The sequence below is a fragment of the Hibiscus syriacus genome, unplaced genomic scaffold, assembly GCF_006381635.1.
Source record: "Hibiscus syriacus cultivar Baekdansim isolate YM2019G1 unplaced genomic scaffold, ASM638163v2 tig00110160_pilon, whole genome shotgun sequence".
NCBI classification, from domain to species: Eukaryota; Viridiplantae; Streptophyta; class Magnoliopsida; order Malvales; family Malvaceae; genus Hibiscus; species Hibiscus syriacus.
In genome coordinates this window covers 5,643,563-5,660,634 of record NW_024062608.1, presented here as the reverse complement: position 1 = coordinate 5,660,634, position 17,072 = coordinate 5,643,563, and the positions used below count along the sequence as shown (strand labels likewise).

General features: G+C 35.7%; 1 pseudogene; it reads right to left on the bottom strand.

Moving 5' to 3' along the window:
• Positions 1 to 6,767: 6,767 nt before the first annotated feature.
• Positions 6,768 to 16,370, bottom strand: LOC120216441 (annotated as a pseudogene).
• Positions 16,371 to 17,072: the final 702 nt, after the last annotated feature.

Genomic DNA, 17,072 nt, shown 5'->3' with positions numbered 1-17,072 from the left:
TAATCAACTTTTTCTGGATTTGCCAAAATGATCAACAAAATCGCAATGCAATCGCTAATTCGCAACGCGATCTCCATTATCGTAAATCAGTTTCCAGATTCGCAACGCGATTATGACTATCGCAATGCGATTTTTCAATTTCGCGTTACGATTTTCCCAATTCGCAATGCGAATAAGTAAATCGCAACGCGAATTTGGAAAATCACAATGCGATACTGACTATCGCAACGCGATAATACAAAATCGCAACGCGATACTGACTTTCGCAACACGATTCTGACTTTCGCAACGCGATTCTGACTTTCGCAACGAGATTCTAACTATCGCAACGAGATAATACATAATCGCAATGCGATTTTTAAAGTTCGCAACAGGTTTTAGTTTCGCAACATCCTTCTGAGTGGGACATACCAGATGACTTACAAACAGTTTTGCCACCAGCCATGGACAGAAGGCTACTTGGCCGACCAAAAAGTCACGATCGTATACCGTCTAAGGGTGAAGAGAAGAAGAGATCGACATGTAGTCGGTGCAAGGAAAGTGGTCATACAAGGTTGACATGTGGTTCACCAGTGCCATCACAATCATCTTTTCCTCTACCAAAATATGGATCCTCATCAAAATCCAAAGCTCATATGGTGTCAAGCAAAAGGCAATCAAAATCGCAATCATCTTCAAAATCCCAATCACAACCGGCTTCACCTTTTGGGACTGTTAACTTAGGTGATTTTTAAATGAAAACGTTGTATTATGTGGATTTTATGTGTAACTTTTAACATTTTCAGTTAGGCATGTATTAGTAACTTGAGTTTGAACATTGCTATGATCTGTTCAGTTGTTATCACTTATTAGACATTCATTTGACTATCGCAACGGGGAAATCGCAACGCGAAAATGGTTATCGCAACGCGAAATGAAAATCGCATTGTGATTTTCTCGTTGCGATTTTCATTTCGCATTGCGATTCTCTCGTTGCGATAGTCAGTTTCGTGTTGCGACAGTCTGTTTTGCCTTCAACATAATGCAGATTGAAAATCAACAAATCAACTATTACATTTCAATCAATTAAACAAGCACAAATAAGAATTATGTACACATCAATTAAACAAATCAACATTTACAAATCATTTTTTACAAATCAATTAAACAATCAAAAAATAATAATAATTCTTATTTCCTCATCAATTATTGAATCAATGAATCAACTTTTGCACCCGTACATCCATTTCACGCAGCTCACTTAAGGATTAACCTGCATAAACCAAACATTTGCTCAAACAAGACTTCCTACACATCTAAAACCTACAAACAACAAATTATTGAATTCTAGGTACTTAACCAAACATTTTCAAACCAAAAGGAGTATATATGTTAACAAAACTTGCATTTGACTTACCAATTAACAATGGATACTTTCATAACGCGGATGCAGGTAGGCAGCGTCTTGAATATATCGCTCTAGCCATATAATGCCGAAACCACAAGCCTACTGCAGCTCTATCTCTATCGGTGGGAGGTAGAAACTCTGTGCTTCCCGTTGTCAAAAGCGCCAAGCACATGCATACGAGAGGACCACAATCCCCTCTGGCTCCCGACGATTGTTGTGGCACGGTCTCGTCTCTGACAACTGTGACATTGAACTTCTTTGGCTTCTTGTGTCCAGAATGAGTCCAATAATTAATCCCATCCAAGAATTTAGCCAAATGAGAGCTCCATCCCTTGATAATATCTCTCAAATCAGACAGTGATATGTAATTTATCATGCTGTCATATACTATTATCTTCAGGGATGGGAGCTGAAGTTGGACGAGAAGCCAATGACGACGTTCCAAAACATGGATAAACACCTGCAATCATAAGTAATAATTCATTTATTTGCGCACTTATTTATGAACACCTTTAAAAAATTTAAAAAATAAACACTAACCTTATCGACCTCCCACCATGCATGATAAAGTTTAGCTTGTCCATTGCCCAACGAAAATGATTCATCTCGTTGATCCTTCAAGTGAACTGCGTGAAAAGCCGCCGGCATTATTGTATATCGCGAATTTTTTTTATTTTTCCTAAGCTTCCTTATTATTAGAAGACGTGACACCCACACATCGATATGTTGTTTTACAAAAAAAGACATATATTAGTGAATTACATTAATTTTTAAAAAAATTAATCAAAATCATATATAAGACAAATATAAGACTTACCTCCCCATCGAAATAGCTACTATCTTCAACCCCTAATAACACACCCCACCAAGACCGATTAAGCAACAAATACATCTCATCGTTGAGTTTTCTTATGTCAGTGTAACACCCTTGGCTCCGCTCATGTAGATAAAAATCAACTACGGTCTTAGCCCAAAGGGTATTATCCAGAATTGTTTCTGGTAGTTGTCTCCTCTCCACTTCAGATACCGGAAGGGTACTAGCTGGTAACTCATACGAGAGCCAACTCTCATCCATCATGTCCGACAACGGTGGGGGTTTCTCAATAATTCGATATATTACCCCATGTGAATCGGGCTCTGGAATGGTGGGGGGGACCTCTTCAACGATGACAGTGGCCTCTTGAACGGTGGGGGGGGACTCTTGAGGGATGATAGGGGCCTCTTGAACGATTGGAGGGGACTCTTGAGGGATGACAGGTGAGTCGGGCTTCTTCTTGCGGAGTCTTCGCACCATTGGGGTGAACGGAGACGTAATATCACGTGCACGCCGTCTGATGCGTGAACTCCGTCGTGCAAGGAAAACCCGACGTAAAGCATCCACCTTATCGGGCCGCTAAAAAAAATTAATACATAAATCAGTAAATAAATAGACATGATATTAAACAAAGACAAATATGTTTCAAACATACATTGTATTCACCCAAGTCATTATTCTATCATAGTACACAAAATGCATCAGATAACATTCCAGAAGTAAGCACTTATATAAACATTTAAAAGGACAACATATATAAACATTCAAGAAGAAGAATAGTTTACTTTCGCAACACGAAACATACTTTCGCAATGCGAAAATGACTATCGCAACGCGGAAATGATTATCGCAACGCGGAAATGGCTATCGCAATGCGAAATGAAAATCACAACGACAAAATCGCAATGCGAAATGAAAATCGCAACGACAAAATCGCAACGCAAAATGAAAATCGAAATTCGTGTTGCGAAAGTAAACTATTCTTCTTCTGCAAATTGAAACTTGAATGGATTGCATTACTTCAACCAAAAGACAAAAACAAAACCAAAAACAAATACTAACAAAAACAGTTTAGCAGTATTGGCAGCAACCGAATGAATTTATTAAGCAATCTAAGTGAAATGGTTAATCTAAGTGAAATTACGAGTAAATTTATCATCAAGTTAAATATGAAAAATGTTAAACTTACCTCGTTGTGTAGAGTATGAACCTCATTCTGCAACGATGCTACCATCTCACGTAGAGCGGCTACCTCACCGCGTAAAGTAGACACCTCAACACACCATGCACCATTGTCTTTGCGTAAAGTACCGACCTCCTCACGCAAGGCATTGACCTCATCACGTAACTCCCTTAACTCATCCCGTGGAGGTGGAGGTGGAGAACAGGGAGATAAACGTCGTGGCATCTTTGTCGGTCGCCTATCTTGCGGTGATGGTGGAGAAGAGGCTCGATGATGTGACAGAATAGATGATGGCTGTCGTTGTGGAGGTGTATAGTCGGGTCGATCAGGTGATGGCTCTGGGTGAGGTGATAGCTCTGGGTGAGGTGATGGCTCCCGAAGTGGAGGCTGCTCATCATCCGTGCCATCAAAAAAACGCTTACTAGCTTGCTACCATTCTGTGGGTGTCAGCCTCTGTAATGGAGTGTTGGCCTCCTAACAATATAAAAGCTCAAACAAAGTTAAACGTGTACTAGTAATAACTTGTTTATAAACATATGGTAGTATTTATGTTAACTTACATTATTTATTGTCGTATACCGTAGTAAATCTTCCCATTGCAAGGTCCGTTTCCTCTTCCAGGAAATAGCCCTGGGAATATCATTTGAAGTTTTTATTGCATATGTCTTCATGGCGGGAAATGCCTCAAATATCCAAATCTACAAACAATATAATAACAAACATTAGTAATTGTTAAATAATTACTTATAATTTTGGAAACATTATATAAAATTCTTACCTTAAAGGCCCAAATAAAGCCTGTCAAAGTGTATTTGGAACCATCGTCATGCAAACTTTTTCGATCATCCAAGGCAGACGATAACTTATTCCATGTAGCTTTCCATAAATACGAGCCCCACGGAAACAGGTTCCACGCATTTAGGTCTTCTACCAATTTGATTAGATCATTCAGAATAGGTTGTCTGGCCTCTCTGCTTAAAAAGCTGGCATGCAAAAGTATTAGAAGGCATACTCGGACAACATCGACGTCATCCATCCGAGTAAAACCATCCCTCTTATTCAATAAGCTCGTCAGGTCTTCCACGTGTAGATTCGGCCTCTCCAGCTCAGGAAAAACCCGGGATAACCATGATGGGCGGGTAATGTGTCTAGTGTACCGACCTACATCATCGTGTCCGAAGCGTAGACCGGTGATTAAGCAAAACTCCTCCCGCCCAAAACACGTATACGCCGATGGAAAATCAAACCATATCTCTTCATCACGGCGTTGTATAGTATCTGGTAGATCCCTAGTCATGGTTTGAAGAAATAGGTGTGTCAACATCGCATCTCCACCGGGATGTTGTACTTTCAGCCATGGCCCGAAGCAAGTATCCTCAAACATTTTTCTTTGTACAGGTGAAAGCTTCGACGCAATTGTTTTGGCCATGCTGACTTTATTTCTTACGGTCAATTGAGCCGAATAAAAGTTCTACAAAAACAATAAACATACTAAGTTAGATATACCAAAAACTACACTGTGAAGATATACCAAAAACAATAATAAACATAAAGAGTAGTAGTTTATTCTTCAAACTTAAATTTGCAACACTGTGAATTTCTTATTTGTCTTTGTTTTTTGGTTGAAGTAATGCAATTCATTCAAGTTTCAATTTGCAGAAGAAGAATAGTTTCTGAAAATGAAAATCGTAACACGAAAATGACAATCGCAACGCGAATTTGACTATCGCAACGAGAGAATAAAATCACGTTGCGATTTTCATTTCGCGTTGCAATTCTCAGTTGATTTAATAAGCAATCTAAGTGAAATGGTTAATCTATTATTGAAATTACCAGTAAACTTATCATCAATTTCAATATGAAAAACCTAATAATAATGCAAAAATTTCAAAAAGAAAATAATTAAAAAAAACTAACCCTCGGTGGTTGATTTGGTTGATTTTCCATTTCTGATTGTGAGGGTGGCTCTGAGAGATGGAGATAGACGGATTTCGCCGGAGATTGGGACGGATTTCGTCGGAGATGGGTGAGAGAGTGAGAGATGGAGATGGGATTGAGTTGTGATTTTAGGTTTTAGGTTATGAGTTGCGATTACGGGATATACTGTGGACGGTTCAGTGTTCCAATATATTAATATTCGTGTTTGGAATTTGAAAAAAAAATACGCTTTGCAATACTAATGGCGCTTTGAAAATCGCATTGCGATTATGTATTATCTCGTTGCGAAAGTCAGTATCTAGTTGCGAAAGTAAGTATCGCGTTGCGAAAGTCAGTATCGCATTGCGATTTTGTATTATCGCGTTGCGATAGTCAGTATCGCATTGCGATTTTCCAAATTCGCATTGCGATTTACTTATTCGCGTTGCGAATATTCGCATTGCGAATTGGGAAAATCGCAACGCGAAATTGGAAAATCGCATTGCGATAGTCATAATCGCATTGCGAATCTGGAAACTGATTTGCGATAATGGAGATCGCGTTGCGAATTAGCGATCGCATTACGATTTTGTTGGTCATTTTGGAAAATCCGAAAAAAGTTAGTTAAAATCGTATATTATATGAGATTTTTGATCACTGAATTTATTTTCTCTCAGCTAATTGATACTTTCATATCCCAATCTAACCCCCCTTTTCAAACGTTGGAAGTTGGTGTTTCAATACATCTATAATCCCATCTTTTTGTTTTAATTTGTCTTTTTTTGTCATTTCTCATTTCTCAAGTAACAACGAGGAGCATGTAATTGCCAACTCAACTCAAGGACCACTTCACCTCCATTTCATATCAATTTTGTCCTTCGAAAAACCAATGTAACAAATATGATTATACATTAAGGATAAATTACCCATTTACTACCTAAACTATCATTTTTACTCTAATTTGGTCACTCAACTATTATTGTTTTAAATCATACCTAACTTTACATTTTGTTTTCATTTTGATCACCTACCGTTAAAAATTAACAGAGCTATTAACATGATATTTTTAAAAAAATCAATGATGACATTACATTATCTTATATTGACACATCAGTATCACAATTAATTTTTAATAGTAAGTGGCTAAAATAAAACCAAAACAAAAATATTTATATAATTTTGAAAAAAAAATAATTGGATGACCAAAATAGAATAGAAGTGATAGCTGAGGTATTAAACGTGTAGTTTACCCTGCATTTAAACATGAGTACCATGATCAATTTAACACATATTTTCACATATTAATTTGTGTTGTACTTATATTTACGCGATTGACCAATGAAAAAAAATGACATGCATGTGCAAATTGCCAATTCTAATAGAAGCTACACTATTATAATCGGTGTACATGGTAAACAACTCACAAATTACACTATTTTCATGAATGTTAAAATATTATACACAGCTTATAGACATGTCCCCTATTAAATTATGACAGGTAGCTGCATTATGCTATGCCCAAAAGACTTGTCACATGAAAATCAGGCCAGCCGAAGATTAAAAAAAGGGAATACAAACTCAAGAACTGGGATTCTCAAGCTGCTAAAGGACTTACCACAATTAGGGTTTAGCATCATCAAGACCTTTGTGAGCTTTTGAGTAAGGCCATCCCAAGTGCATAGCTGTTAAACATCTCATTCACTAAATTTTACCAAGTTTGAAGGCTTTCGTTTCTTTGAATTAACAAACAAAAATGTAGCGTGTTTATGACTCTCACTTGTTTCTGTAGCTAGAATTTGATTTATCATCAAATCTTGGTTTGAGTGGAATCTTCAAATCTGCAAAGACAAAGGTCAAAGCTCGGATAATTTTCGGTTTCCTACGGTAACCTAACCATAAAAGTGAAGGAAGAACGTAAAACAAGTCCTTTATGCTCGGATACCTTTCTTTGCATCTTTGGAAAAAAAAATGATATTTTCTTGAAAGAAAAAAGTATATTGTTCAACCATTATACCCTTTGTAAACTGAGATGGAAAAAAAATATATGAATAATCTTATCAAGCTTATCCTCAATCTTATCAGTACTTCATGTGTCAAACAACTCAGATGGATCTCATTTACATTATATATATTATGTATAAAGCTGAAGGAAGAGCTTAAAGCAAGATGCATAAAGTGTAAAAGAATTAAGATCTGCTCACCTGTTACTCAAGCAGTTCCTGTTATCAACCTTTCTCGCTGGTCAAATTTTTTCACCTTAATAATACCAATAAGAACTTGGAAGCTGAAAAATGCACAGATGAGATATGCAGCAACAGCTGGCACCTAAAATGATAACCACACAGGCAAATGAATACAGAGATAGTCACGACTGATGTTGTATTAATATACATAGATTCATATTAAAATAGAGAGCTTACTCTAATGGAATTGAGGTACAAAATTGTTCCAAGATTGATCAAGCTTCCAGCAGCTACAGCCTGTTTATAGGTAAAACGGAACATTGTCACCGAGTAAAATATCTAGTTTTGATATTCTGAATGTTCTGCATAATGTAATATATTGAAAAACTACCAAGAATGTGTATATGTTAATATTAAAAGGAAAACGAAAAGAAATGAAATTCAGTGAGCTATAAAACCCTTCAATTCTAGTAATATATGATATACATTATATTTAATCCTTTTTAAATTTCTTCAAGTCAGATTTTCACTGGTACCATCAAGACCTTTACAACAACTACATGAAAAGCATGCACATCATGCAACTCGTGAACTTCATTGCCACAAATCCCATCACTTTCGAAGTTCTCCCAAATGCCACATTGGAACAGAATGCCAAGGGAATGTAAGCACAGAAGGGGAAGGGGATCATGCTGGGCCTACATCCCTAGCTAACAAGTTGCCAACCTTGGAAGGATGCATATAAGAGAACTTATTGTTACCCAAAGAACAAGAACTTCTTGCATGCACTTGGAAATGTGGGAAAGCCAATAATTCAACAGTAAAATAAATAATGGTTAAAGGAATTTTAAATGGTTTCATGGTTAAAAACATATATGAAACTATTAAATTAGACAAAAAGAAAAAATATATATATATAATTATAAAATTTAACTCACACTTCCTACTGTCTTCTGAACAGCAGCAACACGTTGGAAAGCCCTTTCAGCTTCCAAATTCCGCACTCTAAGCTTCAGATCACCTTGTTCCTGTAATATGCAGCATTTTGCAACAGCAGTTTAACACGACAACTATTTTAACCTTTCAGAAGATATTATAGAAGGAATCTCAAACCCTACCAATCTTTGGATGGTTTCAGCAAGCTTCTCAACTCTATCTGCTTGCCTAAATAAGTTGTAGAATGCACGGGACTGTCTGTCCCATCTCTTTCTGAAGTCCTGAAATATTAATGTAGGTTATCATGAAATGGAACTTTATCATGAAAAATACAACTCAAATCTATAATCGAAGATTAGAACATTACCTTCAAGGCAACTTCAACTCCAGCTTCACGGAATCTTAACAATTCCAGTGCATAGCTAGAAGCAATAAAGAGCAATATAATCAGATATACAGAAAAAATGAACAACTAAACCTTAATAAGGTAAGTAAAAATTATAAGGATCTTAAGGAGATAAAACCACACTCACGGTTTTGCAATCTCAGTTATGTCAAACCGAGGATCAAGGCCCTTCCCTATGCCATCTAATACTGCAGGTGAAATAATACGTTGTGCTTAAGTTCTTGTTCAATAGAGCACATATATAAATGAAGCCACCAGGTTAATGCATTACCTGAAAATGATCTGACAACAAATGTGAATGTGGCAGGGAATCGGAAGGGTTGATCTGCTGCAATGGCTAATAAATCTTCCCCTGTTCAGGTAATGTAACATTAATGAGAAGCAGGAACTCACCCAAAGAGAAAAATGAAAGGTTAAACAGCAGAATATGAACTCAAAAGGGATATAAATGGAAATCAATAGATCAGAAGAAAAACAGTCCTTAAAAGAGGAACTTCTTTCTAAGGACTTTCAACTTAACCTAATATAAAGGAAGACAACTCAAGTTTTCAGGAGCTTTCAGTATCCAAGTACAAGTAATGAGTACATGACAGGCATTTTTCTTGTTAAGAAGAGGGGAAAGGCCAGACCTTGCAAGGGAGGTGATCTTTCATAAGACATAACACCGATTCTTTTTCGTTTGATTGCTTATTTATGTATGTCATGTATTATAAATGTCAAATAACTTGCAAAACTAACTAGCCTATTAGATTCTTAGTGAGTCTTCCCCACTGAAGATATGAAAAGGTCTCATGTCCTCTTTGCTGAGTTAGTTGGCTCAATATTAAATCCTTATCGATGCATTCAAGAGTGTAAAACTTTAGTTTACATTTAGAAAGAAAAAAAGCATCAAATATATTACCGATTGCAGCCAGGCGCTCCTTTTTCTTCTCTATCTTTTCCTCTTTTGTCAATGGATTCTTAAATCCAAGTTCGGTTGTAGCCATTTCTCTCTCCCTTCTTTGAGCAGCAAGACGCTCTTCAAAACTGAAAAAATTGCATTATGTACTTCACCTTCAACAGAATATTAGATGAAAGAGAAAAATCTAATGCACATTACTTTTGCCAATCATGCCTTTTGTTTACTCAGTTAAAAAAAATTGTTTACACTAACTTCTAAACTTATGTTCTACAAGGCAAAGAGCATATCCAATTACTAAGTTGGCAGAGAAAATGAACTATTTCTCCTTAAAATAATAGAATTGTCTCTTCATTAATCAACCTGTTAAGGAAGAATTGTGCTGTTCGTCTGATAGCTGTCATATCTCCAGTAGGCACGAGAACACCCATCTGAACCATTGCTTGAAGGACCTATTGAGGTGACTTAATCAGTATCAGAATATAACAATGGAAGTCCACAAACTAATGCATGACATGGCTGTTTCTTAAAGACACAATTACCTTATCAGGATCCTTCTCATAAACACCATAGAATGCTTCCAACAAACCTTCTCTGATGTTTGAACTGATACTGCAAGGTGCCAAAAACAGAAGATTTGTGTCAGGAGAAGTCACCAATCATCCTGAAAAGCTTTCTATCCAGAATGCTGATTGTAAATACCCAAGCGTAGGGAATTACCTTCCCATCATGCCAAAGTCATAGAAGATCAACCGTCCACCATTAACATCATCAACAGCAATATTTCCTGGATGCTACAGAAATGAAAGAAAGAGAAATCGTAATAAAGCTCTTATTAGACAAACCTGAGGGCTGGTAGGATTAAGAAATCATGGAACTAGAGGAGCTTATGTATCTCTACTACAGCTTTTGGTCTTGAGACCTAGAAAAGGTATTATGAATAGGCTACAAGGAGTCTCCCAATTATGGGAATATACTAATAGGCTACACCATTTTTATTTTTTTTTTGCTTAACAATTTCTAATATCAGTAATTTAGGTTTATAGTTGCACCATAAATCTTTTCTTTCTAAGCAAAGAAAAATTATGCAAGGAGGAACTCACTAAAAGTTTATTTTGTAATCTGAGAAATAATTATATGATGCAGGTAACTGCAATTGATACTGCACATTTTAGTTTTAAAAGGAAATACTAGACATATGAAATGAAGAGCACAGCTTTTCTTTGAAACTACGGCATGAAATGATATATATGCTACTATTTTAAGTGAAAACATAATAAGCAACTCATGCCCCTTCACCTAGCATTTCCACTAATAGGCCCAAATATCTTGGGCAACCAAGGAATTTGTATAAGCCCAAAAACTTACTGGGTCAGCATGGAAAAACCCATGAGACAAAATTTGTTCCAAGTAAGATTCAACAGCATATCTGCCCAACCTGCATCATATATAAAATGTAATAATTGTCGAGCAAGAAGGGTAACAGGAACATCATAAATTGTAATCATTTGCTTATATGTAAGAGAAACAATCAGTGCATGGAATATGGTTTTCAGTAGGGAAATTAGCGAAACCTTTTTCTATCAACTCCCAACTGATCTAAAGCTTGAATCTTGTTTATTTTGATCCCAGGAACATATTCCATAGTCAGGACCTACAATGATTACATGAACAATTGAATATTTATGAATGTAAATCCAGAAGTCATTCCAACTCCCTTTTTTTCCTTATAAATTCACAAAATTCATACCTGCGGTGTGGTGTATTCCCAGTATATTGATGGAACTTTCACATAATTCATGTCTTTGAAATTACTGGCAAATAATTCTGCATTGGAAGCTTCCTTTGTGTAATCAATTTCCTGAAAATTGCATACATATGTATTGTATTAAGTTAATATCAATGACAACAGTTGCAAAATTCGTACAAAGAAGATAGAAACTCAAACTAGGTACGATCATGAATTTAACCTGCAGGTCAAGAAGATAAAATACTTAAATAGTTTTCCTATACGTTGCTTTTTAATTATGGTGTTAATGGGAATCCAAATTCCAAAATGCATTTTCATTTCCTTGTTGATATTTACATTTTCACATACATAGACCTTTCAAAAATCACAAAACGTACATTTTCACATACATTTTCCCTGGAAGTCTTAGTACTATTCATGATATCTTTTGTGTTTATCAATACCTACCCTTATTGCAGGCTCAGAGCCATAGCACAAAATCCTTTCTCTTTTCGTGCCTAATTTCAAACTTCATCCAAGACTTCTCCCTTTAAAAGGAGTCTCCTCACAAGGCTAGAAGGTTTGGTGATGACACAGGATCTAAATAAATTTCCAGCAATTGTGCCTAAAGAAATATTCACCCTTCACTCAACTTTGTTGCATGAGTATACAATCCAATCATTTTATCATTCTTATTCATGATTAATCCTTTCTTTATTTTATCTAAAATTATGCACTCAATTCTTACATTGTTGTTGAGGGAGATTCACTAATGGTTTAAGATTTAGTTTACACTTCTGTTTTTAGTTCTAGCAAATTTTAGATGACTTATTGGTTTTTCGGCTCTATTGATTCTTTCTGGGTTTTCCTCCCCAGTCCTTCCAGTTATCCATATATTTCTTCTGCTTATAAGGTTTTCCTTCTGATTTCCCTTATCTATGTGTTCCCTACTTGTTTATCCTCACTTGCCTTTTAGTCTCTTCCTAGTTGATTATGTTAATTCCATCCAGTCTGGTAACATTGGGATCTTTATCGCATCAGTTTAGTAAGATATAAGGAAATTGCTTAAATTTTAAAGTAAAGAATCTTCATGCATAAATTTGATAGGGAAATATTAGCAATTGCGAATTGCATGCAATATAGCTTAAAGCATTTCAAAAGAAAGTCACTTGATTAGCTTCTGATGCAGTGAACGGACTACCTGATACAACACACTTGCACATTCGTCATAAATTGCAACCCAGTCTCGCTTTGCGCCATCTGACTTTGGGTCAATCTTTTGAAGATATTCAGCTATTACCTAAAGCCCAAACAAACAAGAGTCAAAATATTCAACTCCAAAAGTGCCTTTTAAGATCATCTTAATAGAAATAGAAGCACTGAAGCAGTTTCTTATTACTCAATTATGGTGATAGAATAACATCTACAAATTTCCCAAACAAATTAAAGTGTAAAATGGAAACATACGAAAGTAACAAAAGCTAAGAAACCATAGGCATGATGAAATTAAGATAAGAATATAACAATGATCACTGGTACACAGAATTCCACAAATCAGTAATACTAACCCTCAGGTTTTTAAGATCAATATCAAAGAGACTCTTTAGACCAGGTCTTTGTACTTTGATAACAACCTCTTGGCCCTTTAATTTTGCCCGATGGACTTGGCCTGCAAAAGGAAAAACATATCTGTCAATTCAGTTTTATCAACTAACTGTGATTTATATTTAATACACTGATAGTGTATATATCCATACATGCCACTGAAGCACATGATGCTACTAGTTAAAAGATAAATTTGTTTTTATTTATACTCAGACAAGGTATGGTATGGTAACATGTCTTTATACGATAAAAGTCATACTCCCATTACTGCTGCATAATTTATACACAGTCAAGGAATGGTATGGTATAAAATCCAGTGGTAAAAGATGGATATTGTGAATAATTTAAGACACATCCTTGTGTAAGCAGTAAAAAAGATGAAAGTCATACTCTTTTTACTGCTAATGGGCAATACCGATATATATTTCTATCAATTCATTTTATTCATTTTAATGATGACAAACATCACAAGTTCATAGAAATCTATAAAATTCATATTCATAGTAATTAAATAGGCATTAGATGCCACATGAATGTGTTAATAAAGCAATAGAATAGAAACAGTTTTTGATAAATTATCATATGATGGCCTCAGATCAATAAATTTCTTTTAGCCACATCTAGGTCTGAATTAATCTTTAGAAGATTTCTTATTTACATGTTATTTTTAGTCCAACTACTAAATAGTCCACCAAATTGGAAATAGTTGGAATTTTATTTACAAGTAAATAAGAGAACAAAAGAAAACAGAAAGAACAAATGAAGAAAACATTTTTTAAGAATATACCAATAGCCATTGGATGCGTCAAATCCTTGAAAAACCTAATTCAAAATCAGAAATGCATGCATATGAATTGGGGGGATATGTTATATAATTTGATGATGGACAATGTTCAAAGTAACCACACCATAATATATCTTTTACGCTTGATCTTATGCAATGTTTATTCAGTGATGGGGAAAACAATTCAAATTACAAGAATGTAGATGACATGAAAATTACCAAGACTAGCAGCAGCGATAGGTTCATAATCAAACCGATCAAAGATATCAGCTACAGGGCCTCCAAGCTCTTCTTCAATAATAGATACTGCAGTCTCTGATGGAAAAGGTGGAACTTGATCCTGCATGTGAATAGAATTAATTGTTACCTACAAAGTTTTAATTCAAGAACCATCTGGCTAGAAATTCTCTCTTGCAGATGGAAGCTGATAGTAAGTAATAGAAATCATTATATGATTTGGGCCACAGAATTATCACAGGGTTTTTTTTTCTTTTCTTGATCTGCCCTGAATAAATTCTTCTACAAGCAAAACGAACATTCACAATTGATCAACATCATTGTGATATTATTCAAACTAAAAGTTTAAATTTAAAAGAAAAGGAACTCCAACCTGTAGCTCCGACAACTGATCAACATATTCTTGAGCAAGAATGTCCACCCTTGTGGAGAACTGCTGACCAATTTTGATGAAAGTAGGACCCAGTCTCAAGATACTTTCTTTTAACCATTTTGCTAGGGCCTTCCGCTTTAGAACTTTCTTTTCCTCAGTCATTCCTCCTGCATGAATCAAACCTTAAAACAAGATATATAATGCCAACAACTAACAATATGTTATATAAGAACTTAAATCACCCCTTGGACCTCTCTATTCCAATATTTGGTACTAATTCGGAAATGAAAGATGATGCTACAATCACAGTCTATAAAGACAATATACAGAATAAAATGGATCTGAAATAAAATTTAACATCCTGATAACATTGCTGCATCAAGTCAGTCATTTAAAACCATTTCTTTCCATAAGCTAGCTATTCCAATTTGTATAATTAATTTTCCTCCCAAAAAAAAGATAGCAGAAATTGTTTTTAATGCAAAAAGTGGAGGTAAATAGTCACCGACCTCGATAGGAGAATTTCTGATTGTTCAACCATGCCTTAAATAGAAAAGTTAGGACAAATCCCCATATTTCCAAGGTCCTTTGTATTGTTGAGTAGGTTTTGAATCTACTCCAACGCCCCCCAGGAGCAACAGAAACCTGAGATTTATTGCCGCAAGATAAAGGTTAATACAACTACTCAGAAAGAAAGACGCCAAAAAAGAGACGATTGTGACACTAAAAACAAATCAATGCATTTGACTCAACATATACTACAAAAGTTATATTAATATCAAATGCACATCACAAAAATGAGTGAGAATGTATATCAAGGAAAAGGCAATCCTAATAACTCTGTACTAGTAGTAATACATTGGCTTACAAGCAAGCTAAAGTTTCACCTCAGAGTTCAAATCCCAAAAGCCCTGTATCTTGTTATATAATAGTAGCAGCAGCATTTCCTCAACAACAAAAAATAGTAGCAGCAACATTTATTTATAAAAAAAATCATGGTTGCTAATTTTTTGTTAGTTCTTTTTTGCTCCTAAAATTTAAAGGCAAAAATGGTATTCAAATACATTTTTAAAAAAAGGGAATAAATAATTAGAAATACCACATTTTGTAAAGAAAAACAATCATAATTTACTTTTATATAAAGAACAATCTGTTAAATAATGATGTATTCTATTCATTTTAGTCAAAGCTTCATCCCTCTGAATTAATATTGTTTTAGTGTCTCCCATTTACTATGCTTCGCAGAAATATTCAAGAATAGAGAAGGAAGGAACAAATAAAAGTAATATTTTCTAAAAATCAATCCCAAGTACCTCGACCGGTCTTTAGTGCTCCGCTTGAACCAAGCGTCCTCTTTCCCAATCTCTTCCACCCTCTTTTTCCTCGCCTCCTCCGAAGCCACTGCTTCTCCTTCCTCTTCCACCAACACCACCTCCGTCACCGTGACTTCCGCCGCCGCACCATTCCCGTTCCCGTTCACATACTTGACCAAGTTCCCATAGCTCTCAGTCTCCACGACTCCAACTCCACCGTTGGTATATCCGTCAACCGATCCATTCTCGTATTCGTACTTACTGGCACTACCATTGCCATTCAATTCAAACCTACCGTTGACTTCCTTGAGAAACTCTTGCTCCCGTTCCTCATAGGAAACTCCTTCCTCTTTAAGCGCTCGAACTCGAGAACGCAGAACGACACCGTTCCTTAAATGGCTATTCCCGGTAAGAGAAACTCTGGAGAGAGAAGAACGTTAGAGAGATAAAACCGGTGCTTAGAAGTTGTTGATGCCGGGGAGATAAAGTGAAGCTCTAGTAATGGCAGAAGTGACGCCATTACTGCAACCTAACAATTTTATTTTTCCCTGCGATAGAAAACTCGAATCAAACCCTAACTAAACCTCCCCAATTTTCTCTCTCATTATTTTATATCTTTTCAGGACGGTGAAGGTTTTTGTGGTGGGAGAGTGGAGGAGAAACAGACAGAACTGGAAGAAAACGAAGTGGGAATCACAGAAGAGAAAAGTGGGTGGAGTATGGGAGGACACGTGGCAGGAGGAGGATAGAGAATGAATGTATGTCGAGAGCTGTGATTGGAGTAGTCGTAGACAAGGCGGCGGAGATGTTCTGGCCACAGAGTCTGGACTTGGATTTTATATATCTTTAACCCCCCCAAAAAAATCCTAGCCGCGTATGATCTTTACAGCCATGTTGTACATATGTTTCTCACTTCTTAATTCCCTGAATAAACCGCCCATCTTTTTGTGCAAATCAAACCAAATTTGTTCTTCTTGCTCATCGCTCAATTCTTTTCCCTTTTCAATTGGCTAAAGTAATTTATATATCTTCAAATAAAATGAAACCGTACTCCATACATTGTTGATCTTCCGTTATAGTTATTTCTTTTAGTTTAGATTGAGAATTATAATTAATAAATCAACGTCGATGTTTGGATGAGAAAATAATAGTTCGTCAAGAATATGTGATGAAGATGATGATATAGAAATAGTAAATGTTTCAGCCATTTTACTGACGTAAATGAATGGTCAAATAGATTAAAAGAATATATTACGTAGATTTATTAGAGGTTTTATTTATGTATTTTAATAGATTAAAAGAATATA